The 24,679-nt window shown below is 43.4% G+C and overlaps 2 protein-coding genes across 4 annotated transcripts in view; both read right to left on the bottom strand.

The window, feature by feature from the left end:
- ZNF219 (zinc finger protein 219) overlaps nucleotides 1-8,467 on the bottom strand; it is a 425,855-nt gene extending 417,388 nt beyond the window's left edge. For 2 of the 3 annotated variants that reach the window (XM_086923061.1, XM_086923064.1), the window contains exon 1: nucleotides 8,138-8,461. The gene's annotated coding sequence lies outside the window, so the exon portion shown is untranslated. Of the gene's footprint in view, nucleotides 1-8,137 lie in introns of all 3 variants that reach the window. The other variant, XM_086923060.1, reaches the window with a different exon arrangement.
- TMEM253 (transmembrane protein 253) overlaps nucleotides 1-24,679 on the bottom strand; it is an 84,805-nt gene that overhangs the window by 21,901 nt on the left and 38,225 nt on the right. The window lies entirely within an intron of this gene.

Below are 24,679 nucleotides of genomic sequence, written 5' to 3'. Positions count from 1 at the left end.
TTTTCATATGATAGCCCGATACTGGGAAGAGGTGTTCCGCACCCTGTTACGAGCCCTGTAGCGCCCAATAGATATCTCCCCACGTGTGGTGCTACTAGGCTTGTTTGAAGAGGTAAAGGGAACCAGAGAAGAGGCCACTAGTAGGAATGGGTACCCTCATAGCTAAACGTGACACCACCCGAGGCTGGGGCGTGGCCGACCTGCCCTCAATATTAAAATAGAGTAAAGAAATGGACTGGTGCGCTAAACCTCAGGAATCAGTATATGCAGCCAGAGGTTGCCATCATACATAAGAAAATCTGTGGATGATGGTGGACATATCATGGACTAGAGTGATTGATGTACGTTTAAGTATTGCTTCGCCTGTACTAATGTCGTTACTGACCAAATGTATTATTGGGTTCTTCTTATTTAACCGCTTATGTAAAAATAATTTTTAACAAATGATTATAAAAATATTCTCGCACCAATTCCAGAACTCTTAAAGCTACCTATCTCTGCCTTGCTCAGTTATACATAATGATACACTTGCCAATTCTCCAGCACTGATACACCTACAAACTCCCGAATTTTAGGCCACCAAACTCAGTGCTTCACTTTTTTCTCATCTTATATAACCTGTCTTCCATCCATAATTTTACTTGCAATTCTGATATGACTGTAATTGTTCATCATCTTTTAAACCCCTGGGGACCGAGGACTCCCAAACTCTGATGTAATTGAGGGTCTTTATGACAATTTTCTTTTAGTGTAAAGATTTATCTACAATTTAAAAAGAAATCTGGAGGGAAAAGTGCGATATGGTACCAAATAAAAAACAATTTCCTGTGCTTCACATAATGGATACATTGACTTTCAAAAACCGTCCTGTAAGCAGATGATTGTAAATTAACTGATTTACTTATTTATGGCTTTGTGAGTTAAATAATTGACATCGAATTGGAGGTCCTAGGAGTGGGTCCTGTCCTATAATATTCGGTGCAAAAGGATGCATTTTACTAGGATAGGCATTATGAATGATAGCTCCAACTTTACATCTTCAAACAATGCAGATTTTTCCTGAGGGTCTCTAGCAGATTTATAGTAACTTCCTTGAATTTTTTTAATTTCTTTATGTAACATAAGATTTGGGACAGTCGATTTATCTTGTGTCTTCTGACATACCATATTATGTTTCAAATAATTATCTTATGTTATCCTTGGAGCCTTTGAAAATGTAATAATTCTACCTTACAAAAGTTCTTTACATTAAATATATTATTTAATATGTTCTAATACTGCATAATAATAATTCTCAATTTTTTTATAAGTGAATAGCATGTACTTATGCTTTGTTCCTATTTGATGTATTATATTACCTATAAAAGTGCTTCAAGGAGTGTGGATTGCCTATCGCCTGATGCCCATGACATAGGCCTGGCAGCACAAACCCTTTGACTACCAGTTTACAGTACCACACTGTGGATCTGTGAAAACCAGGCATAGTTGGTATCCAAATGTACAAGTTGTTCCTAGTTGCAAATATGGTTCATTAATGCAAAGCCATTAGGGCGAGTGTTCATTGGAAATGCAGTGAGATTAGTTTCCATACTGACTGTGGGTTCAGTATAAAAAAGTGAAAGCATTTTGGCAATATTAAAAATATTGAGGCTCTTTGTAAAGCTCCCATGATTAACCCTGCTTATATGACAATGCATGCATATTTGTGAAAGCATGATTGCTGATGGTTTGCTTTCGAAATAAATGAGAATCAGTATACAACCATTAGGGGCAACATGAAATTAAATTAGAGGTTTTGTTTGTAAAGAAAGTCACAAAAGCTGCAGGCATATGTCAGTGCACTGATGCAGACTTTCAACTTTCAGAAGGTCACAGTAGTATACTTGTGGCCTGTAAAGAATACGCGTAGCAGACCTTTGTGAATACTCGATAAAATCTACTGCGAGGTTGCAAATTCACTTTCCCTATGTCCCTTTTTGAAACCCTGAAAAAAGTTTTACTCCTGCCCTTATCAGGATCAAATTCTAACGTTTTGAGTGTGTGTGAAGAGATTGGACGAGAGATGGTGAATACCCTTAAACTTGTTAGTTTGTATAAGACATTCCAAACACGGACCAATCACTTCCTGAGTGTTTTTACTTCCAGCCACTGCATACAGATTTCAAGAAAGGTAGAAAAATCAGAGTCTTCCTAGAATGCAAATTATGTTATAATATGCACCCTGCCATAACCAGAGAGGCTATTATGAGATCTCTAATAAAATGAGAATTCTGCCTTAGTTTGTCACTTTACTGCATGGCATCAAAATGGAAGAGTGGAATTCTTCACAGAACCAGTACATTTCTGAAGCATCCCTCCCATTATCAAATATTACATATGCCTGCATGGAACCCCCTTCCTAGTCAGTCCTGATAAATATATGCCCATTCACTGTTCATACATACTCGAAAACCCATCTCTTAAGTAATAGAAATAAACAAACTGCTCTTCCTCCCTCCTGACCCATAATTGTGCCACTTTGCACCAGGTCCCACCACTCCTAATTCCACTGCATGATTTTTCATGGGTCTATTATTTTGACAATTGTTATTGTATACCGTTTTTATACTTTCTAAAAGATGTCTGGTAAATGGCTTCCAGTTTTTAATAAAAATAAGTTCAACCCTTGTGCAGCCTCTGCAAGACTCAAACTAACTTCCCAAGCCCTTCTCTGAAGATATCAAAAGGCTCACTTTTGCGGTGACCTCAGACCAATCAACTCAAGTGAAATTATTTTTTCAGTTCATCTACACAAGGAGATGTCCCGCCAGAGAAGTCATCAACAATGTATATAAAAGGGCACAATGAAAAACAATTTTAGTAAAACAATTTTGGCAAGACAATAATAAGTGTATTTAGCAATAAAATTAGAAAATTAAAATTCTACCATATTACTTTTTTTGTTTTAGGATTGTACTTCCTGTGGGTCAGTTGTATTTGGAAAACATTTATAACAAAATATTCATGTAAAATGTCCTTCTACTGCCTTTTTGTTCTAGAATTTACATTTTCTCCTAAAATGGCAAACTTATTAACTTCTCATTATTGCCAAATTTTAAAGGACCTTGCCACCCACACTTTGCCGCTGTTTTCATACATGGTAGTATGATTGCATACAAGCATACTAAGAAAACCTTGGATTTGAGAGTTAGTTCTGAAGGAGAGTTCATGAAATTATTCAATACTTGCAGTTCTACCACAGAGCATAAAAGCATTATCCCAGCAGTGTTAACACACTGCAGTAACAAATAAAAGTATGCAAATCAGAAAAATGTCTGCCGTTTAAAAATAATTGATGCACAGAAGATACATTATGAAAATGCCCATCATCACTGGCCAGAAGAAATAATGCCAGCTGTTACATCATACAGCAGGATTCAAGGTAGAATTCTCTGGCAATAAATGTTCCTTCAGCCTCACATTGACTGCACATTTTCATCAAATGCGCTCAGCACGTGGTGGGAGGTTTCTCTTCACTATGTGTTGCTGCTGGTTTGTCCACGTATCCTGCGTCAAAGATGGTTGCGTATCTAATGTCTGTTGTCTGAAAATATAAACTCAAGACTGCCCTTACCATTCTCCCAGAGGTATCATTTCATGTCTTAAGCATATATACAGATGTTTGGAACTGAGAAGGATAACAAGACATTTGGTTTGTTGCTTTTTCATCACCCTTTGCTATTTGTTTTTGTCTGATTTTTACCTTTTTACATAAGGGTTTCTTGTGGAATTGGCCTTCTGGTGGGCTCAGTCAGGGTGGTTTTGGTGCTGAATATCAACCTTAATCTAAATCCTCAACTACCGTCAAGATACATCAACTTTTAATGAAGGTTAATGCAATTATCACTTTTTCCTTCTTATTGAGATTCTCTTAAGAGACACTCAACATCGTTCACATGTGTATTACAGTGCAGACTGGCATGGTGCCAACTGGGAATATTTGACCTTTTATCACGTCATCGAGAAAAAACTAGAGACACCTTCTTCGAGTCCAGTCCTTGACATCAGCTCAGTTGCTGGGTAGGAGGAATATTGCCCATCACTCACCACTAATGTATTAGTGATTTTCCATGGCCAGGAAACTGCTGGTATCTATATCTGGGTGCTGCTTGAATACTAATAGGTAATATCAGGGTGATGCTTATCTGTGTCAATGGGCAAATAAATTATGCCAACAGGTTATTCATTCACATTCATACTGGTGCTCGACTTCGTGAGTTGTGATAATCGAATATGTTCAGGGGAACTGTTTAATTAGGACATGTGATGTTTTACAATTTTGTTTGTGCAACAGCAACAGCTCAATTATGTCAGAGGTGGTGGTTAATTAAGCCACTATTTATGCTCAGTCATAGAATGGAGAAATGAAACAAAATACAAGATGGCATCAGCACCTGAATGACTCTGGCCAGGTGAGAAACACAATAGAGACCGACATAAACCAGTGAACTTTCAAACTAAAACGCATTAGAGAGGTTCTCCAACGCAACATGAATCTGGAAAATGAAATACCTCACAACCAGGATGCACTACCAGAGGATAAGAAGGAAGGACAAGGAAACATGAACTTTTCCCACTCTGATGGGTACTGGCAAAAACATAATGATCATGATCAAAGGCGAAGAAAAAATAAACAGCTGAAAATATAGCCAAGAACGTGAGATTTAAGAACAGGAAACCTAGTAAATCAAAGTATGGGTGGGGCACATGATAGTTTGGAGAAGCAAATCCCAAAATATTAGTTACAGAACTGTTAAGTTAAAGGGACTACTACCTCTTTTGCGGCACCTTCATAGACAAAGAAAATTGAGGTCAACAGAACAGATACTAGGGTGTGGACTATGCTTTCATTATCACAGTATGAATGAAAATAACTGATTTGATTTAAAATCATAAAAGGGCTGCACATCCACCAATACTCATAAAATACACGAGCAATTATAACAATACCTTGATTAACACAAAATCGTAGAATCTTGCATTAAAACATGTAAAAAAGGAATACACGTGGTCCTAGTGGAGACTAAAACCATTGGTAAATTCCAGTAATTTCTCCAAGATAAAGTGCAGGGTGCTGTAAACAAGTGGATTCCAAATACGTTTCATTGCACTTTATCTAAAGGGAAGCCTAGTACCATTGGTAATTTCCTATTATTTCTCTAAGGTAAAGTGTGTGGTGCTGTAAGTAAAGGGACTACTAATTGTTCAATTGCACTTTATCACCTTGCATCGCCAGCTGGTTTGAAGTATCTATCGCTCTTTTCTAGTTTGTTTGCAGCTTTACTCAGAAACTTTATTGCCTTGCATGCCAATTGTACTGTCGAACCTCCTAGGCATTTTATTACGGCGAATTTGCAAGTCCTTATTTGTTCTTTTTTCAATAATGGCAGCAGGAGGGCTTTCCGCATGTGCAGTAATGCTGGAAAAATACATAGTAGGTGGAGTAGTGACTCTTCTCCTTGGCCACAAAGGCGGCAATCCATTGTGAGCCATACCCATTTCGGAGTAAGATCTTTTGATGAATAAACACCCAGTCTCAGTAAAATCAATTTCTGCTTTTTTTGATTTGCAAAATGTTCTGTTAGGTATGGTTTGGGTTTTAGCATTTTATATGTTGGCATTACCATCCAGGCGTTGGTAGGAGGCATTGTCCATTACCTAGAGATTGTAGCTTGATGGTTTTGTTAACTATTTGTTTGAATTCAGGGTAAGACGATATTGTATTCCAAGAATCCTCTAGTTTTAGAGCTGTAATGGATTGCTTTAATGAAAGCATACTCAGTTAGTCGATCAGGATTGCTTTTCGACTTCCAGCCAGCAGTAGTGTGCTAAAGAGTCTTTCTCCACTGCCCTCATTCTTCAATAATTTTGACAAGGGTCCCTTGTCTTGTTGGAATCTGATTTTTAACCCGAATTCCAATCTGATCAAGGCTTATATATAGCACGGAATCAAAAATAGATTCATAAAGAGGCTGGTTTGCGCAGTGTTTAAGGCTGTTGCGTCCTTTATATTTAGAGGTTCAGAGCCATACGTGATTGATGGCAAGAATTTTGCTACCACCACTGTTAATAAATGGGTTGTTGAACTGTCGCAAAAGTTTTTTTTGTGCAAGATTCTAAATGCAAATAGTAGCTATTTCGCTTTGACTTTCCCTAGTTCTAGATGTTGCTTGAAATTGAGGTGTTGATCTAGAAGTACACCTAGATATTTGTATGTTCCCATTCGGTCCAGGGGGATCGCATTATCACAGTGGAAAACAGATATGAGGTCTACCATATGAAACGTGACAGTAAAATTCGAGTCATTCAGCATTACAACAAGGAACATAGATAAAGATAAAAAATGTAACCAATCAGAAGGAAAGTGGAAAAAAGTAAGGGAATTAACAAAGAGGTAATGTCTATCAATGTTGGGACAAAGAAACATTAGGAGGAAATAGAAACGCTCCCGCAGACAACATAGATACCTACTGGCAAGTAACATCTGGCAATTACCTCTGCTGAGTGCAGAGGGAAATTGCTGATATGGTAATAAGTCTCAAAGGCATACTTATTTCATAAGTTAATTAAGCCAGATCCAGAACCCCAGGAGCCACAAAATGAGACATAAAATTGTGTGGAGTATTTTCATGAGGGCTGTAGCAGCCCAGCCCACTATTCTCATGGATCCATGAATATGCTCTTCTCCTCACTGTGTCCCTATTCACCTTTGGTTCCTGGGCATGAGGAACAATGAGACGTCCAACCTTACAACCTCTTAGTTGAGGATTAAGAACACACAAGTATTCTGTCAGAGCTGAGACAGATTGCTAAACTAAGTTATCTGCCCCCTTCTCATTACTAATTGTTAACCAAGAGATATTTGCGGACATCTAACCAGAACCCACAAAAGCCTGTGGGACCCAACTCACCATCTCAAACTACCTACTACCACCGCAATTAGTTAGCTCTAGTGTCCATCTCCTACCATGATGCACCATCCCTTTAAGGGACACCTTAACAGATCCTGCAAACGAGTTATTAGGACTTTTCACTGCAGCAGTAAGAGGTCACTAGATGTCAGGAGAACAGCAACTTCAACAAGTGTGGTTGTCCTTGAGGACAAAGGCACTGTCTAGGCCACTGTAGCAGAAAGATAATTTTTGGGACGGGACGTGGGAGAGAGTGGATACAAATCTGCAAAGGTTGTTGATTGATGAGTTAGACAATAATTATTTAAGTTCTGGACGCACAATATAGGCAGGGGCGTTCCAGGAAGCATGCACAATTGTACTAATTTCTGGTCTGTTCCCTAGCTCATGAATTCCCGCCTAACAATATAGGCCTTGGATCGAGAAGGCGTGCATCCCTTTCAGTTGGTCATTGCAGCCTTCTTCTATGTGGTTGCACTGATTCCTTCCCGGATAGTTATCAATTTCACTGTGCGAGTGTGTACTCTCACCTGAACTGTGAGTGATTAGTCCTTCTAAATCAGCTTTTGAGTCGGTTTTACTTTTTTGATCTTCTGTTCTAATCACCAAGGCCCACCTGTGTAATCTTGAGTACCTTTCCAATAAGTACCAATCACTTCGGCAGTGGTGGTCTCTTTCAACTTGGTACAGAAAGTATGGGACTTAGCAGCTACCAAGTACAACTACAAGGAAGAGGGCCAGGAAGGAACCTTTAAAGCACGTGTCGAATTTGTGACATAGTAAAATGGTCTCAAGACAGATGGTATTGAAGATGCAGAGAGTGAGGCCAGGCCAAAGATATTGGTCACACAATATTAATCTTAGCCTGTTGTCAAAGTGGCGGGTTGGCTGCTGAAACCCAGGAATATCATTTCAATACCAAATGTTCAAGAATACTTTAAATGAGGACACGTGATCCTAACTAAAGGCATTACAACCGCCACAACAAAATCAGATGTCAGGTAAAACACATTCATCATGCATGTAGACGCCCACCACAAATTTCAAGCAAATGGGTGAGAACTATAAATGGGTCTAGCCACAATTGGCGAAATCAAAATCTCCACCTGAAATCAAATATACCCTCATTTGGAGAGTGTCACCCGTTATTGAAACATTTTCACCATCCCAAAATGTCAAATGCTTACCACAGACTTCAAAGGGTCAAATGCTCTGCAGACTTGGCTCACTCTCCAAAAACTGTTCCCCTTAATAACTCAATGGGGTCATATTCCACGAGTACCTTACTTCCTCGTCCTCGATTACTCAATATAGGTACAGCGGTATAAATTATTCAAAAACGTTAGGCTTATTTCTTCACCGTGTATCACGAAGACGAGGTCATAATCTGCAGTAGACCAATAACATATACCGGCAAGAAAACTTTAAAAATGTCTATCATTCGAAGAAAAAAACAGACGTGCAAGCGAGGTCAGGGCTGCCGAAACAAAATAAGGTGACGACGGCGTCGCCGTGGGAGCCAAAAGGATTCTGGGATTCCTGTCACGTCACCGGCGTCTGTTTACAAATGTCGACAGGATGATATCTAACTTTTACAGGCCGATTCCTAATCAAGCCACTGGGTGGCAGGAACGTGCAAAGCACGTGCACCTACGAAAGAGCATAAGCAGTAAAACGTGTATTGAAGTCGTTAACTCAATTATCCTAATTTTATCCATCTCCAAAGAAGAAATATGGACTTGGCCTCTCCTGGATTCGAACTACAAATCAGCTGCTTATACGCAGATTTTAGCACTACTTACTTTTAGTTGAAGGTGCATGATGCATCACCCCAGCTGGCCTATTTTTACCAAGACAAGTCTGCTGCGTCGTGTTTGCAATATTATATAGCACGGACATGGCCCGAGGGCATCAGAGCCTTTACAACACACAGGATACAGGGTTACAGCGGGTTACAGTAAAAGCAGTTAAACTGTGGTGGACGTGTGCAGGAGTTACCACAACAGACAGTTACAACACTTGGGCAGAGGACATATACAGTTCAACGAAGGCAGATCAGGTTGCAGTGGATAGAGTACTTAAGTCTGCTCGAGTGTAATATAATCACATTTTACCCAGTGGTCAAAGTGAAATAAAGAAAAGTATGGAAACTGTGATCCTCAGTGTAGAGGAAGCGGATCATCTAGAGTGGGCGCGGATTCAGAGATGTAGCTAAAAAGAAGAAAATATGATCTATTTGTTGGCCTTCCATTCACAGGTAACCTTATATAGAATATAATGCACCCAGCTTAAATAAAAAATAAACACAACTTAGATTTATCTATGGTAAATGCATTTTTCTGGTTGGAAAGCTTGGTGAGTTAAGCGATAACTTCATTTGTCTGTGTGTAACGGGAGGGTCACTTAGTTGAATCGTGGTCGGTGCTCTAGGAGAATAATGACATCTATTTATAGTGCTAAGAGGGCCAAGCCTGTGACAGAAAGCACTGTTGAGTATGCGTCCTTAGTTAAATTACACACAATATAAGCTTGCACGTAGTGTAAATAGGCTGTCGCAAAAGGATTGTTTAAATGTTTACAGTACCTTCAAAAGTTATGTTTTTATCAGGACTCTATCTAGTGTAATCTTTTTTTTAAATATTTCCATTGTAGGGACAAATTCAAGATTCTATCTGTAAAGCCTGTATTGGCTCCCAAGTATCTTTTAGATTTGCTGATTAACAAATTGCCCACATTTACATTTCTTTCAAGCAGCACGCATCCAGGAGAAAATGCTTGCTTCTTCTTTAGCTTCTCCCGTCTCTCGCGTCATAGTAGAGAAGATGCTTCGTCTTCCCTTTCAAACCGAGCAAATTCTATGGCAGGACCGGAGGCTCCGATTATGCTATCTCATTTCTTTACTGAAAAATCTCAGCAGCCAATCACAGTAAAGAAGAGAAAAACCCAACTACAATACCCATGAATACACTGGGTATTACATAGTAACCATAGAGTTGCACACTATAAAAGGAACCATAGTGAAACACATATCCTCTTTCTTTGCTGCTCCGAAGCCAGTTAAGTCCCGTTTCTCATTGTTTTCATATCGTACTTGTGTGATATTGCTTACTTGGTGCCTGCTTTCTTGCGCTTTGTTCCTAGCGCTTTGTTCATGCGCTGTGCTTATCTCGCTTCTTTTGTTGTGGTCAGCACGTCGCGTTTTCATTCCGGTAGTGCTTCTGCCGCATTAATGCTTTGGAGCGCGTGTGTCCCCTCCTTCGGGCAGGCGCTGCTTGCCCTCGCCTTTCATTAGTGGAGTGGGAGATTGGGGACCGGGAAGTAGCACTTGTAGATCGCGCTGCCTTCTCTTGCCTTTCCTTCACGAGCAGCCGTGTCTGCGCATGCGCGGCGGCACTTCCTTTGAACTTCCGTGTTTACACGGCTCTTTCACACGCCGGAGCAGCGTTTTTCTCAGTTCTTGTCCACAGCTCGTTATGGCAGTCCCCAGCTTACGCTTTATGTGCCATTAACGCTCTAGGGCTGTATAATCAGCATAGGCCTCCCTCCACACTTAAAGTTCATTTTTGACAGGTGTCTACCTGTTTGATGTGGCTTGCTGAGGGATTTTTCTACTCCCCCAGATATTGCTTCTTGCAATTAGTTCTTCCTTCCTCTTATGGGCTTTACTTCCATCACTTTGTGTGGTCATGGGTGACTATAATGAGGAAGACGAATTTTATTAGGACGACAATGAAGCTTCAGGTTCCCTGGAGCAGGATTTGGTGGACGCATTAGACCAAGGGGTCTAACATTCCGTTAATCAGGCGCTGGTGCGCGCCATTGCCCATTTAAAACGTCACCTTTCAGAATATGCTGTACAGCAGGGCTGGCTGCCTACCTCTTCAGGTCGCAGTTCCAAATCGCCCAAGAATCCGCACCATTCTGATTTTGCAAAGCTAGCTAAGACCTTAGCCTACTCTCAGTCTTCTGGGGTTTCTTCTATGTCAGCTCGCTCTGCGCAGAAACGTTCCAAGGATGATACCGATTCCTCCTCCTCCACCTCTTCATCAGATCATGAACATCCTCCTCCTTCTAAGAAGTCTCCCAAAGAGCCTTTTGTAGATGCGCCATCCAACCCCCAATTACTTACCTTTGATCCTACGGATATTGTCCACCCAAATTCCTCTTCTTGGCTACCTTCTCCTGAAGTGGCAGAATATGTACAGGCGCATATTCGCCAACCATTCGAGCAGGATGTGCGTTCGCGCCTTAGGTCGGAGTGTCCCCGCCCAGACAAGTTGGCAGATACTCCACAGGTCGATCCGACCATGGTCACCCATCTTAAAAAATATGCTAGAGCTCCAAAGAAGGGCATTGATAGGGCCTGGCGCACCTGCCAGGACAAGTTGCTGGATCTCTTAGGTCCTCTGACTAAAATTCTGGATTTGGGCTTTCGGGCCAAGGAGTCTGGCACGGTTGTTGACCCGGATGACCTCATTGAATGGTTTTAGAGAGCCGTTTGTCAGTTAGGGAACGCTAACTGTGCCATTTCTGCAGAGCGTGTCGCTCTATCCTACTCAAATTAGATCCTAAACTGACTGAATTGGCTTTCTCGGAATCAGGCCCCTTGGCTCAAGGGCTGTTGTTCGGGCAACCTTTCCTTAAGGAACTAACGAAATTCGTGGCCACTTTTAGTGGTCTGGACAAAGCTTAGTCTTCTCTTCGGAGAGCCTTCTGTCTGGTTTTTGGCCGGGCCAGACGAAGGGGACGTTCGTTCGGCCGGGGATCCAATCAGTACAACCAGCGAGGTTCTCAGTCCCAAAGAGGTGGTGGTCAGGACTCCTCCTATAATGCCAACACGTCCTCCTTCTATCCTTCCCGCAAAGGGAAAGGCCAGTTCAGGAAAGGTCAATACGGAGGCAACCAAGGAGGTCACCACGATTCCTCTACTTCAGGTGAGTCTAATTCTATCCACGGAGGTTGTGTTGGTGGGCAAGTTGCAGTTTTTCCTCCCCAATTGGCGCTTGATCTCGAGCGATGCTTGGGTTTTGGAAACGGTCACAGGTTACAAGATAGAGTTTTACAGTTGTCCTCATCAATCTCATCCACCTTCGCCCCTAGTTTTTTCCCGTCAAAATCAGGATGTCATTTCCACGGAAATCGAGTCCCTCTTGCTCAAAGGGGCCTTTGTTCGGACCTCCCGGCATCCTCAGGATTTCGTGAGCAATGTCTTTCTGGTCCAGAAAAAAGGGGGTGGTTCCAGATTGGTTCTCAATCTCAGAAATTTCAACGGTGGGGTCGTTTATCGCCATTTCAAGATGGAAGGGATCCATCTTCTGCGGGATCTGCTTCAGGTAGGGGACTGGATGGTCCGCCTCGATCTGAAGGATGCTTACCTGTCCGTTCCGATTTACGGTCCGCGTCGACGGTTCCTACAATTCCAGTGGCTCGGGACTTGGTTCGAGTACACGGTTCTCCCCTTTGGCCTCTCGTCAGCACCATGGTGCTTCACGAAGCTTCTGAGGCCTGTAGTGGAGTCCTTGCAAGCCTGAGGCATTCATTTAATAGTTTATATTGACGATATTCTCATTATGGCGCAATGTCCTCACCTATTGCGGACTGATTTGACTTGGTCGATAGACCTCTTGCAATCTCTGGGTTTTCTGGTAAATCCTCAGAAGTCGTTTTTCCTGCCATCCCAGTCGATAGAATTTCCGGGTTTTCGGGTCGACTCGGTGTCCTGTCAGCTCCTCTTGCCCAATCAGAAGATCAGATCCGTCAAGAGGGAGTTGAGGTTACTCTTGTACAGACAGAATGTGTCATTGAGGTCCATGGCTCGGATTGTCGGTTTGTTGGCTTCTTCAATTCAGGCGATTTTCCCAGGCCCTTTGCACTACCGGGCTCTTCAACGTCTCAAGATTAAGCATCTCCAGAAAGGCTTTCGCTATTCCGATCTGGTTCCTCTGACAGAGGAAGCGAGGTGGGAGATGTTGTGGTGGTTGGAACACATGGAGTCCTGGAACGGGAAAGCCCTCTTCGGTCCGTCCCCGGATGTAGTGATGGAATCCGATGCCAGCCGGTGGGGTTTGGGAGCCCGCTGCTGTCAGGTCTCGACGGGAGGCCGTTGGTCACAGGAGGAGTTGCCTCTCCTCATAAATTTGCTTTGAACTCCTGGCGGGGTCTTTCGCGAATCGTTGTCTAGTGCCGAATATGTCGAATTGTTGCATACTCCTCCGCATGGACAATATTTCAGCGATTCGGTATGTCAACAAGTTAGGGGGGAGAAGGTCCAGACTTCTAGCGGAAATTGCGAAGGATTTTTGGCATTTCTGTCTGCAACGGCAGATCATTGTTATTGCAGAGTATCTCCAGGGTCGCGACAATCTGATCGCCTATTGGAACTCTCGGAACCTCAGGGACTCCAGCGATTGGAGACTTCATCCTCGGGTGTTTTGGTCTCTGTCCCGGGTTTGGGGCCAGTGTCAGATCGATCTGTTCGCATCTCGCCTCAACACCCCACTTCCCCAGTTTTTCAGTTGGCGTCTGGATCCGGAGGCTCTAGCCACGGATGCGTTTCTCCAGGTCTGGCCTCCTCACCTGTGTTATGCGTTTCCCCCCTTTGTGATGATCCCCAAGGTTTTAGTTCGCACAAAGCTGTATCAGTCGGAGCTTGTTCTGATCACTCCTCTTTGGAGGACTCATGCCTGGTTCCCAATTCTTCTGGAGATGAGTTGTTCAACGCCCTTCCTTCATCCTCACAAGTGGAACCTGTTGATGGACCCTCTCCTCAATCCGCACCCCTTGGTTCAATCGGGTCAGCTCCTTCTCGTGGCGTGATGCTGGAAAGTCCCAGGCCTTTCTTCAGACGATTCCAGATTTATCAGCGAAGCTTGGTCCCCCAACACACACAAACGTTATGCTTCAGCTTGGAAGCAGTGGTGTGATCGGTGTTCACAGCGGGAAGTGGATCCCGCTTCAGTGGATACCACTTTGATCGTTAACTTTCTGGCCTCGATTGCTTCTTCGGGTCTGGCCTATAGGACTATCAATAATTTTCGTTCTGCCATTTCTGCTGGCCACATCTCTATCAATGGCAAGCCTGCTGGGGAACATCCTTTAATTTCTAAATTACTCAGAGGTATACGGCAGGTAAAACCGCCCTGTCTGAAATATGTGGCTTTATGGGATGTTTCTGTGGTTTTGCGTTTTTTGGAGTCCTGGCCTTCCAATGCTTTGTTGACCCGCAAGCAGCTTTCCGCTAAATTGACAATGTTGCTGTGCTTGGTGTCGTGCAAACGTGTTTCCGATGTTCGTGCTCTAGACCTTGCTGGTCGTTCTTTTTCACCTGATGGGGTTTCGTTTAATATCTCCAGATGCACCAAATGTAATACGTCTTCCGTCACTTACCCTTCTTTTCCTCAACATCCACAACTTTGTGTAGTTCAGTGCATTAAGGATTATGAGGTAAGTACTGCTCCTTTTTGACAGGATTTACATGGCCAGTTGCTTATTGCACTACAAAAACCTTTTAAGCCTGTAACGCCTGCCAGGCTGGAGAGATGGGTGCGTCGGTTAATGCTTGAAGCTGGCATTGATGTTTCCATCTTCGGTGCTCATTCCGCACGAGGAGCTATGGCTTCCAAAGCTTTTTCTTTGGGTGTGAGTCTGCTTTATATCATGAAGGCCGCTGATTGGTCATCTGACTCTGTGTTTAGAACTTTCTATTTTAAACCTATTGTTGATATTGCTTCTGTTGTGGTGGATCAGCTTTAAACAAGCATAATCGGAGCCTGCGGTCCTGCCATAGAATTAAAAATTTGCAAACGTACGTGACAAGAATTTTCCATTCTATTAAGGACACAGAGGCGAGGATTATCCCAGCCATGTTATTTGCTTGCATTTTTCTGCTGTTTCATATTGTTGCTTTTCTGCACTTGTATTATGCATTGTTTATTGATGCTCCTTGTTGTTTTCCCTCCCTATTTGGTTATGTATCATTGATTTGAGGGTATGGTTATTACAATTCTCACTTTCTTTCCAGGTTCTGATCCTAAATGAAGTTCTTTATGGACGCTCCTTCTTCTTCTACCTGCTGCCTGTTTCATGTCCCACGATTTCCTGCTGTTGCGGCTAGCCTCGCGTTTTCTTCTTCCCAGTGGAATGCTGCTTCCTTTACTCCATCGTTGGGTTGGGACGGCGTTTTTTTCTTCAATTGACATGCTACTATGGACAAAGAAAGAGGATATGTGTTTCTCTATGGTTCCTTTTATAGTGTGCATACTCTATGGTTACTATGTAATACCCAGTGTATTCATGGGTATTGTAGTTGTGTTTTTCTCTTCTCCACTGTGATTGGCTGCTGAGATTTTTCAGTAAAGAAATGAGATAGCATAATCCTCGCCTCCATGTCCCTAATAGAATTGAAAATTCTTGTCACGTATGTTTGCAAATTTTAAACTCAACCATTTAGTAACGTTATTTTTTAATAAAAACTGTTTTGATCAAATTAAAACGTAGTTCCCCCGTTCCCCTGCCCATTTTGACCTCTGATTTTACCTGAAATGTGTGCAATCACAATTATGAGTATGCCTTAAATAATGAACTAATGGAAAAGGTCTACTGAATGAACAATCTATATTTTTGTTGGTTCATATGTCCAACACATCAAATGCATTAAACATCTGCAGCAGACTCATAATATATCATCACTTAAAATAAACTACACATGTGTCTGAAGGTACGTACATCTTTCGCATTGGACCTTTTAATACATATGCTGTCATGTATGTCGTTGAAGCAGAACACGTGAGCTCAGATATAAGTAGGGCTTTAAGTGGGCCGGGTCTCACTGGGTCTGAGCACCAGCAGTTTTTTTAAGGGGGCCTCGAAACGGGTCTCTATACGGCTCTGTTTTGTGCCCTGGCACAGGCGGTCCATTTTTTTTCCGGTCTGCAGTGACAGCAGGCACATCCATGTGCGCATGGAGAGCGTTGTAGGGGAAGGGAAATCATTTAAAGAGTCATTTTCTCTCTGGATTTCCCTATCTCTTTTCGAATCTCAGGAGCAGCAGCATTGTCGTGGTATCACCACCAGGCAGGGCCGGACTGAGAACAGAAACCGGCCCTGGCAAACTGCTCAGCTGGCACCCTCCTGGGGTCAGGGGGAGTGCAGGTGAGCAGTTTGCGACTGCCGGTATCGGCCAATTTTGTTACTGGGGGCCGACGTTGCCGACCTCTGGTAACAAAAAAGGCCCCCCAGGGTCCCAAAACCGGCTCCCACCCTAGCGGCCTACCGGGGAAACGCCCGGTGCCCGCTATGGCCAGTCCGGCCCTGCCACCAGGGCTGTAAGTGGAAGTGTTTTCAATATGATATACAAGCCATTAATTGATGCTTATTTATCTTATGCAAGAAGTAACCGTTGACAAAGCCAATAGTCCTGACTTATAGGTATGATGTGACTTGTTGTATCATATATCTGGAAGCAATGACAGGAACAGCAAAATACAAGTCGAGCAGCACACTGTACTAAACACAGATTTTTAGCTTACATGTTTTCAAGCCACGCCCTTAATTACATTGACCACGGCCCTTTGAGAGACCCCCCAGTTTTTTCATCCCACTTAAAGCCCTGGATATAAGTCTATCACACAAGCTGTACTTCCTGTAAGATTTTAGATACAACATTCGCAATTCTCTAATTATGGTTGACTGTTCAGATTCATGATACCCCACACAGAACCTTGGACATGTTAGTACAGCTGCAAGTTCTTTGTTACAATAATGTACTATGAAGTGTATGTTTCACTGTGATGAGTTTTTTTATGTTTGCTCCAAAAATCTTGATAAATAAAACATTTAAAAAGAAAAATAAAGGTTGACACTATATTCTACGGGGGGAAAAACATTTTTGCATCCCCTATAGATAAGCTTCCCTAATTTGCACAAAATTGGTAAAAGATAAAGTTGTAATTTGGACTTAGCGCATGACACATTTTACCAATGTAATCAAAAGTCATTTAAGGGTGTTGGGGGCAAAACAAGTGATTTTTTAATTTAGGATGTAAATAAACATTGGCAAGCTAGAGCACAAATACTATTAAAACACGTAATGAAACGTTGCTTGAATTTGTAGGCACAAGTAAAAGTACCCACATCCAGATGTACTACTGGCTCTCCCAACTATTCCCAAATTATACTTGCCTATTTTGCGGTAGAACTGACTCCACTGTGAGGCTTGAGTTAGAGCTCCGATAACCGTGGGACCTGCATGCCATTGGGGGGCGCCGTCATATCTCTTGGCTGTACAACACAATGATAGCGATGCCCCTAGCTGGCTTGCTGCACCTAGGTGACTGGTGGATGATAGTTATAGGCCTGCACTTTAAAGGAAAGAGTGGGAGAGAACCCTAGAATATGCCTATTGCCTATACTCTCTCCAGGAACACCTGTTTCAAATTCACACAATTTAACTACCTGCACACCTCATACCTCATCTCTCACAAACTAAACATTATGATGAACACCTGCGGCCTGGAGCAGATATACATAATAAAAACTCAACTGAGCCATCCTAATACAATATATCATTCAAAAATTATGATTCATATCACGTAATCAATCAATCTGTACTTGTATAGCGCACCAGTGAGGACATCCAGGTGCTGGGGTGCTGGGCTTAGTCGAAGAGCCATGTTTTGAGTTTCTTCCTGAAGTTCGTTAGCGAGGGTGATGTTCGGATGTGGAGGGGGAGGAGGGCATTCCAGGACTTGGCGGTGAGCTGAGAGGAGCATCCTCTGCTGTGGCTATAGTGGATGTGCGGTGTCTGTGCGGGGGCGGGTGAGGCGGAGTAAAGGATTCTGGATGGGTGGTGGATTTCAGGTGGTGGTTCATATATGCTGGACCTTGGTCATGAAGTGCGTTGTAGGTGTGTGTCAGTAGCTTAAATTGGCATATTTTCTGGATGGGGAGCCAGTGGAGGGTCCATTTGGGCAGGTTGAGGATCAGCCTAGCTGCTGAGTTCTGCATTGTCTGTAGCCTTCTCATGAGTTCGATGGTGGTGCCTGCATACAGTGAGTTTCCATAGTCGATACGGCTGGGAATTAGGGCTAGCCGGATTGATTTTTTCCTGGTTCTTGTGGGTAGCCATTTGAAGATTCTTCAGAAGCATGCTGAAAGTGTGGAAGCAGGCTGAGAAGGCAGTGTTGATCAGGCATTTCATGGTGACTTTGCTGTCCAGAACAATGCAGAGGTTGCAGGTATGGTATTTTGGTGTAGGGGTGGGTCCAAGTTCTATGGGCCATTAGGGGTTGTTCCAGAGGGCAGTATGGTTGGCAAAGACCAGCACTATAGCCTTGTCTCTGTTGAGTTTCAGGCAGTTGTCCTTCATCCAGGCTGCAACGTTCTTCATGCAGTTGTGGAAGTTGGTCTTTGCTGTAGTGGGGTCTGCTGAGAGCGAGAGGATGAGCTAGGTGTCGTCGGCGCAGGATATGATGCTGATTTAGTTGGTGGTGATGATGTTAGCTAGAGGCGTTATGTAGATATTGAAGGGGGTGGGGCTGAGGGATGAACCTTGGGGGACACCGCAGATGGTGGTCTTGTGTTGCGAGGTGAAATGGGGAAGGCAGACTCTCTGCATGCGTCTCATGAGGAATGATGCCGTACTTGCGTTATCGCTGGGGTCTGCGGAGGGTTTCTTGAGGAGAGGTCTGACCTCAGCGTGTTTCCATGCATTGGAAAAGGTGGCTGTCGCAATGGATGTGTTGACGACAGTGGTAAGCTGGTGGCTAATCTCATTGCTTCCTAGGTTGAAGAAGCATGGGGGAATGGGTCAGTGGGTGCTCCTGAGTGCATGGAGTTCATTATGGCTATGGTGTTCGGTGGGTTCCCATGCGGTGAGATGGTGGTCAGGGGAGACTTCTCTAGGTGTGGCGAGGCTGAGGAGGTCAGTGGGATGGGGGTTGAAGTTCCTGTAGATGGCGAATATCTTGTTGTGGAAGTGATTTGCTAGAGCATCAGAGTTCCTGTGAGGGAGGGATCAAGTTCTCGGTGTCTGTTGGGCAGAAGAACTCTCTGACGTGGAGAACAGTTCCTTGGTGTGGTTGGTGCTAGCCTCAATGTGTTCTACAAGGGCCTCCTTTTACGAGTCTTTGAGTTGGTGGTGGTATTTGCTGAGAGCTGACTTGAAGGTGGCTCAGTGTGTGTTGTGTCTGCTGGTGTGAAATCCAATTGGAAGAAGGACACTAGCACTCCTGTTTAAACTTGATAATCCAAGGTTCAAAAAAGTTTGTGGGTGCTAGTTGGTGAACCCTCCTGAGTATGAGGGTAAATGAATCAAAGAACAAGCGCTGTCTCTTGTGAGAGAAGCATACCCAAGTTGCACACCAGAAAGAAATTTCATAAATTTCCGTGTAGACTGTTTATGAGGTTTTCGATAAATCTGATTTATTTCATCTTAGTACTATTGTTTTCATAGTTTACATTTCTTAGATGATTTTGTTGTCATTTCTGCCCAATGCATTTCGGGCTTAACCCTTCTTCAGGAGCCGTTTTTTGTAATATCAGATGCTTTGATGAGATAAGAATTAGTAGTAACGACCATACGTTGTTGACAGGTTTTTACCGTTCTCTACTACCCATGACGTGGCGATTTTGAAAAATCCAACCGTATTCACACGAGTTTATATCGTGTTGATACTACAACATCAGAAACTAGTTCAAAGCATCTGATACTGGAGTTTGGCGGAGTTCATGTTTGTGGGGTTGTCCAGGTAGAAGTTAAGGTCTCAGAGGAAGATGTAGGGCTTGGAATCAATAGTGAGTGGGGTGATGAAGCCTGTAATGGTGTCACAGCGGCCGGTTTGTGTTCCTGGGGGTCTGTAGGTGCGGGTGCCTTTGGTGGTAGTTTTGTCGTCAGTGTGGAGTTGGAAATTCAGGTGTTCTATGAACAGCATGGTTTTGCCTTCAGTGGTGGTGCAACAGATTGATTCTTTGTAAATGATGGCAATACCTGCTCCATGTTTGTTGGTGCAGTCCCTGTATTTTATCTTGTAGCCGCTGGGCATTGCAATGGTGATTTCAGGCGCCGAAGCGGGGTTGAGGTGTGATGAAGGTCACATCGGGGTGAGGATGGAGATGGTGTCCCAGACTTTGGTAGTGTATTTGCAGAGCGATCCTGCATTGATCAGGAGCCGTCACAGAGGTTCCAGGGAGGTGTCGGCTAGTGGGGTGGGGGTGGTGCAGGTGTTTACACAGATGAACGGTCCGAAGTTGCAGGTGAACAGGCATTAGTGGCAGGTGAACGGTCCTGCTGTGGTGCAAGCAGATGCAAAGCAGCAGTTGCTGCAGTGTTCAGGGTCCAAGACCCGAAGATCTGCAGTGGAGTGCCTGTGGGTGTCCAGAAGGCCAGGGTTCTTGGCACTGGGCGCGGTCCAGGCACAGACGGAAGTAATAATTTGTATTTCTTATTTTCATTTATAAAGTTTTATAGAGCGTGAACATGACCCTAGAGGGTATCAGAGCACTTTACGTGAGAGGGAGGCAGGATGTGGGTGTGAAATCAAAAACTCAACACATGTATGAACGAAGAACAACAGAATAGTAAGTTTGTCGTCTTTAGAGAGCTATCAGTGTAGTAGTCACAATCAATACAACAATAGTAGGCAGGTATGCAGTAAAAATAACAGAATTAGTAATCAGTAAAACCTAAATAGATTATCTTAGAGCGAAAACTTGTTCATCAGAAGTGTTTTCACTTCTTTTTTGAAGGAGGAGGTAGACAAGATTGGGCAGACATCTGGTGGCAGAGAGTTCCAAATCTTCAGGGCGGCACCCGAGAAAGCTCTGTAGCACGTTATATTTTTGTGGAAAATCTGTGGTTTCAGTAGCAGGGAGCTCGCACCTCACAAGGATCTGCAGTCCCCCTGATAATTCTAGCTTTTTTGCCAAATATCTGGGGGTCTTGAAAATGTAGGGCTTTATGAGGCATGCACACAATCTTTAGTTGTATTCTTGTCTCATAAGGGAGCCAAATCAGTGCTTTTAAAGCCGGGGATATATGTTTTTTTTATTCTTTTTGTTCCGGAGACAAGTCTGGTAATAACGTTAAGGGAGGCCGTTTGCAGGGTCAGTTTGTATTTAGGTTGGCCGCATAGTGTGGAACTTCCATAGTCCAGCCTGGGCAACACAAGAGCATGGACCGCCAGCTTAAGGTCATCCTGGGTGAGGATGAGTTTAAGTTTCCTTAAAATACTCATCTGGTAATTCGCTCCTTTGGTGGCATTACTGATGTGATTTAGCATATTCAGGTATTTGTCTAGTGTAATTCCCAGGAATCTAGCAGGGTCTATATTGTGAGGAGAACATCTGAAGGCTGTTAGATGCTTCATCCAAAGGTTGATCTTGGGAGTGTGGTTTGAAGTATTAATGAGGAGGAATTCCGTTTTGGCAGTGTTGAGCTCGAGATGGTTGCTAGTGAGCCAGTGTAGAGTGTTATGCAAAGCAGAGTTGAGGGAAATGATGTCTGCTGGGGAAGAGATTGTCAAATACAATTGAGTGTCATCGGCATACATGTGATAAAGGAGGTTGGCAGATTTCAAGGCGCCTGCTAGAGGTTCAAAGAATAAATTGAAGAGTGGAACCCCAAGGGTGGCCACGGAGGGCTGAGAAAGGGATTAATTCACCTTTACTTTTTGGGTTATGTTGTGGAGGAATTAAGTAACCCACAGCAGCACAGGTCCTGATAGGCCCATCCGCTGTTCAAGTAGGGTCAGTAGACTGTCCTGTTTAATAGTGTCAAAAGCAGAGGATAAATCAAGTCGTATCAGAAAACATGATTCATTTAGGTTTAGCATTTTTAATATGCCATCCACAATGTGTGTGAGTGCTGCTTCAGTGCCGTGACCTTGACAAAAGCTGAATTGGTGTTGGTTAAGCAGTTGAAAGTTACCTATATGGTTGCAGATTAAATCTGAACACATTTTTCCAGAAGTTTCGCCAGAGTGGGGATGTTGGAGATAGGGTAGAAGTTGTTAAGATCTGAACAATCTGCATTCGTTTTTTTAGAATGGGGGTTACCTGCCTTACTATTAGTTAATCAGCGATGGTGCCTTGTCGTAGTGAAGCATTAACAATTTTAGACTGTAGGGGGAGAATAGCAACTTTGATCTCCTTGAAGATTGTCAGAGGTAGTGGGTTGATGAAGTGATTAGATGGGTTTAAAGCTAGAAGAATGTTATAAATGTCACTTTCATTGAGGGGAGGGAAAGTGTGCCAGGCGGCATTGTTTTTGGGGACCCAACCAGTGGGACCAAGTGGATCCGTGGCCTGGGAGTGTGAGGCAGCTGGATGAAGTTCCCTCATTGATTGTGGTTCGTTTTAAATGGTTTTAGATTTTTCCAAGAAAAAAGCCAGCTCCTCACAATTTGGAGGACAGATGACCCCAAAACCAAGTGGGTTTGGAGCATTGAGCGAGTGTTGCTTGACGATTTAAAAAAACAAATTTGGGTTGAGTTCTGTCTTGGTTTAGCTGGGTTCTAAAGCAGTTGGCCTTGACATTTTTGATTTTTCTGTTGTATGTGTGCCTTACTGATCTTTAGTGCTTCCAATGTTCAATGGATGGTACCGATCACCAGGCTATTTCTGCCAACCTTAGATTGCGTCTTTCAGAGTTTAGGTTGTCATTGAACCAAATTTTAGAGACTTTGGTGGAAATCTTTTTTGTTGAAGGGGGCGTTAGAGTCAAGGATGTCTAAAATAGAGGTATTGTAGAACTCTGTGAGGCCATGGACATCTACTATGTCCATCTGAGGAGTCAAGGCATTGTTACAGTGGGTAGATAAGTCATTAGGATTTATGTTTTCAGGACTCCTTTTCTATTGTTTTGTTTTCTTAGGTTGATCTCTTTTCGGGGTCACCTCCACATTGATGAGGACGTTGATACAGAGTGGTCTGACCAGTTGCTGGGTATAATGGACTCCAATGTGGTGTTGTTCATTTTAGAAATGATAAGGTCTAATGTCTCAACTTTCTTGTGGGTAGGACTGTGACAATAGTGGATCAACTCGTGGTCTGATAGAAAGGATTAAAGGCTGTTCACTGCATTGTTATTCAGGTCATTCCAGTGGAGGTTAAAGTCTCTGAGGAAGATCTGGGCCACTCGAAGGTCATCGTTGGCTGTGATGACTTCCATGATTTGTTCAATGAACGGAAGATTGTCTCCAGGAGGATGGTAGAACACATGTTGTTTGCAAATGAGACTGTTGTTGCTAGTGATGTTGATGCAAAGATATTCACAGGCAGATAGGGTGGCAGTTTCTGACTGATGCACAGAGAATGTGTTGCGGTAGATGTAGGCTATTATTCCTCCACCAGGTTTCTTAGTTGTATTTAGTCAAATTATGCAGTGACTAGGGGGGACCAGTAACTCTATAATACGAGGAGATGAGCTGTTTAACTAAGTTTCTGTGAAGATAACAATATCAAGCTCATGTGTGAGGATGAGTTCATAGATATTGAGTACATGTTTACTAGCTGATTTGCAGTTGAGGAGTAAACATTTCAGTTGGCCTTTGGTATGGACAGTGGCAGCGCGAGAGATGTTAATACGCTTGAGGTTGTCGTCATTTACAGCTCTCTGATTGTAGCTAGGTTTTCTGTAAGGGTTACCCTGAATGGTTAGGATTGAACCCTGGTAGGCCTTAATAGTTACTTTAGTGTGGGGGTATGAGAGGAGGAGGTCGTGGAAGTCACTGCTAGACCAGCATTCAGTCTCATGGGCCGACAGGAGGCATTAGGAAAGGGTACAATGTTTGAGCTAAGACGATAGGTGCGAAGGGCATGGGAGAGATTCTTGCCTGTTTGGGGGCAGGTCCGATAAATCAAGACCCTATTAGGTCTATACATGGGCAGTAGCTCTAGCTCTGTTGTGATGGATGTAAGTCTCTGGAATTGATCCTTGAGATGGAGCAGGCTAAGTGACATCTCATCAAGGTGTGCATCCCAGGCAACGTGGTGACAGGAAGTTATGGGTTGGGGGTGTGGTCCAGTAGAGGGGAGAGGCCACATGAGAATCTAGGTTGAGAGGAAAAGGCATTTTTGGGGCCATGGGACATTGGTGGGCCAGAGAGGTCTTGCCGAGGCTTAACTGAGTGGAGAGGAGGAAGGGTAGGGGAATTAGGGGCTGAGCGGGGACCATTAGCAGAAAGAGGTTAAGCAAGTTAGGGGGTACAGATTCAGAAGAGGAGAGCATCTAGGCAACATGGGGGCACTGTGAGAGTACCTGATGGAACCTTGCTGGAGAGTTCAACAGATGGGAGAAAGCGCGAACGGGAGGGAGAGGGTGCAGGGAGAGGTGAATCTCTGTTTGCCCGAATAGGGGCAGGGGAAGCATGTGCATTGGGTTGGCATGTCTCAAGCCCTGTCGGAGATGAGGACTCTAGAGTGGATAGGTTAGGAAAGAAGGTGGGGTAGCATTCAATGGGGAGTGGGTTGAGTGAATTTAGAGTGCACCTGGATGTTGAGTGGGGTGCGAGAATGTCATCAGGGTAGCCATGGAGACTAGGTTGAAGATGTAAATTCTTATTGTTTACCAAATTCTTGAGGATAGGAAAGATCTCATCCATTGTTGATGAATTGCCATTCAGGGATTGCATTAGAATGTTACCAATGTTGTATAGAGATATGGTAATGTTCTCCCCGCAGAAGGGCGAAGGAGAGACAGACAATCTAAGACCATGAGGTTTTTTCCTGGTGTA

This window comes from Lissotriton vulgaris, chromosome 5, assembly GCF_964263255.1.
Source record: "Lissotriton vulgaris chromosome 5, aLisVul1.2, whole genome shotgun sequence".
NCBI classification, from domain to species: domain Eukaryota; kingdom Metazoa; phylum Chordata; class Amphibia; order Caudata; family Salamandridae; genus Lissotriton; species Lissotriton vulgaris.
This window is presented reverse-complemented; position numbering and strand designations above follow the sequence as displayed.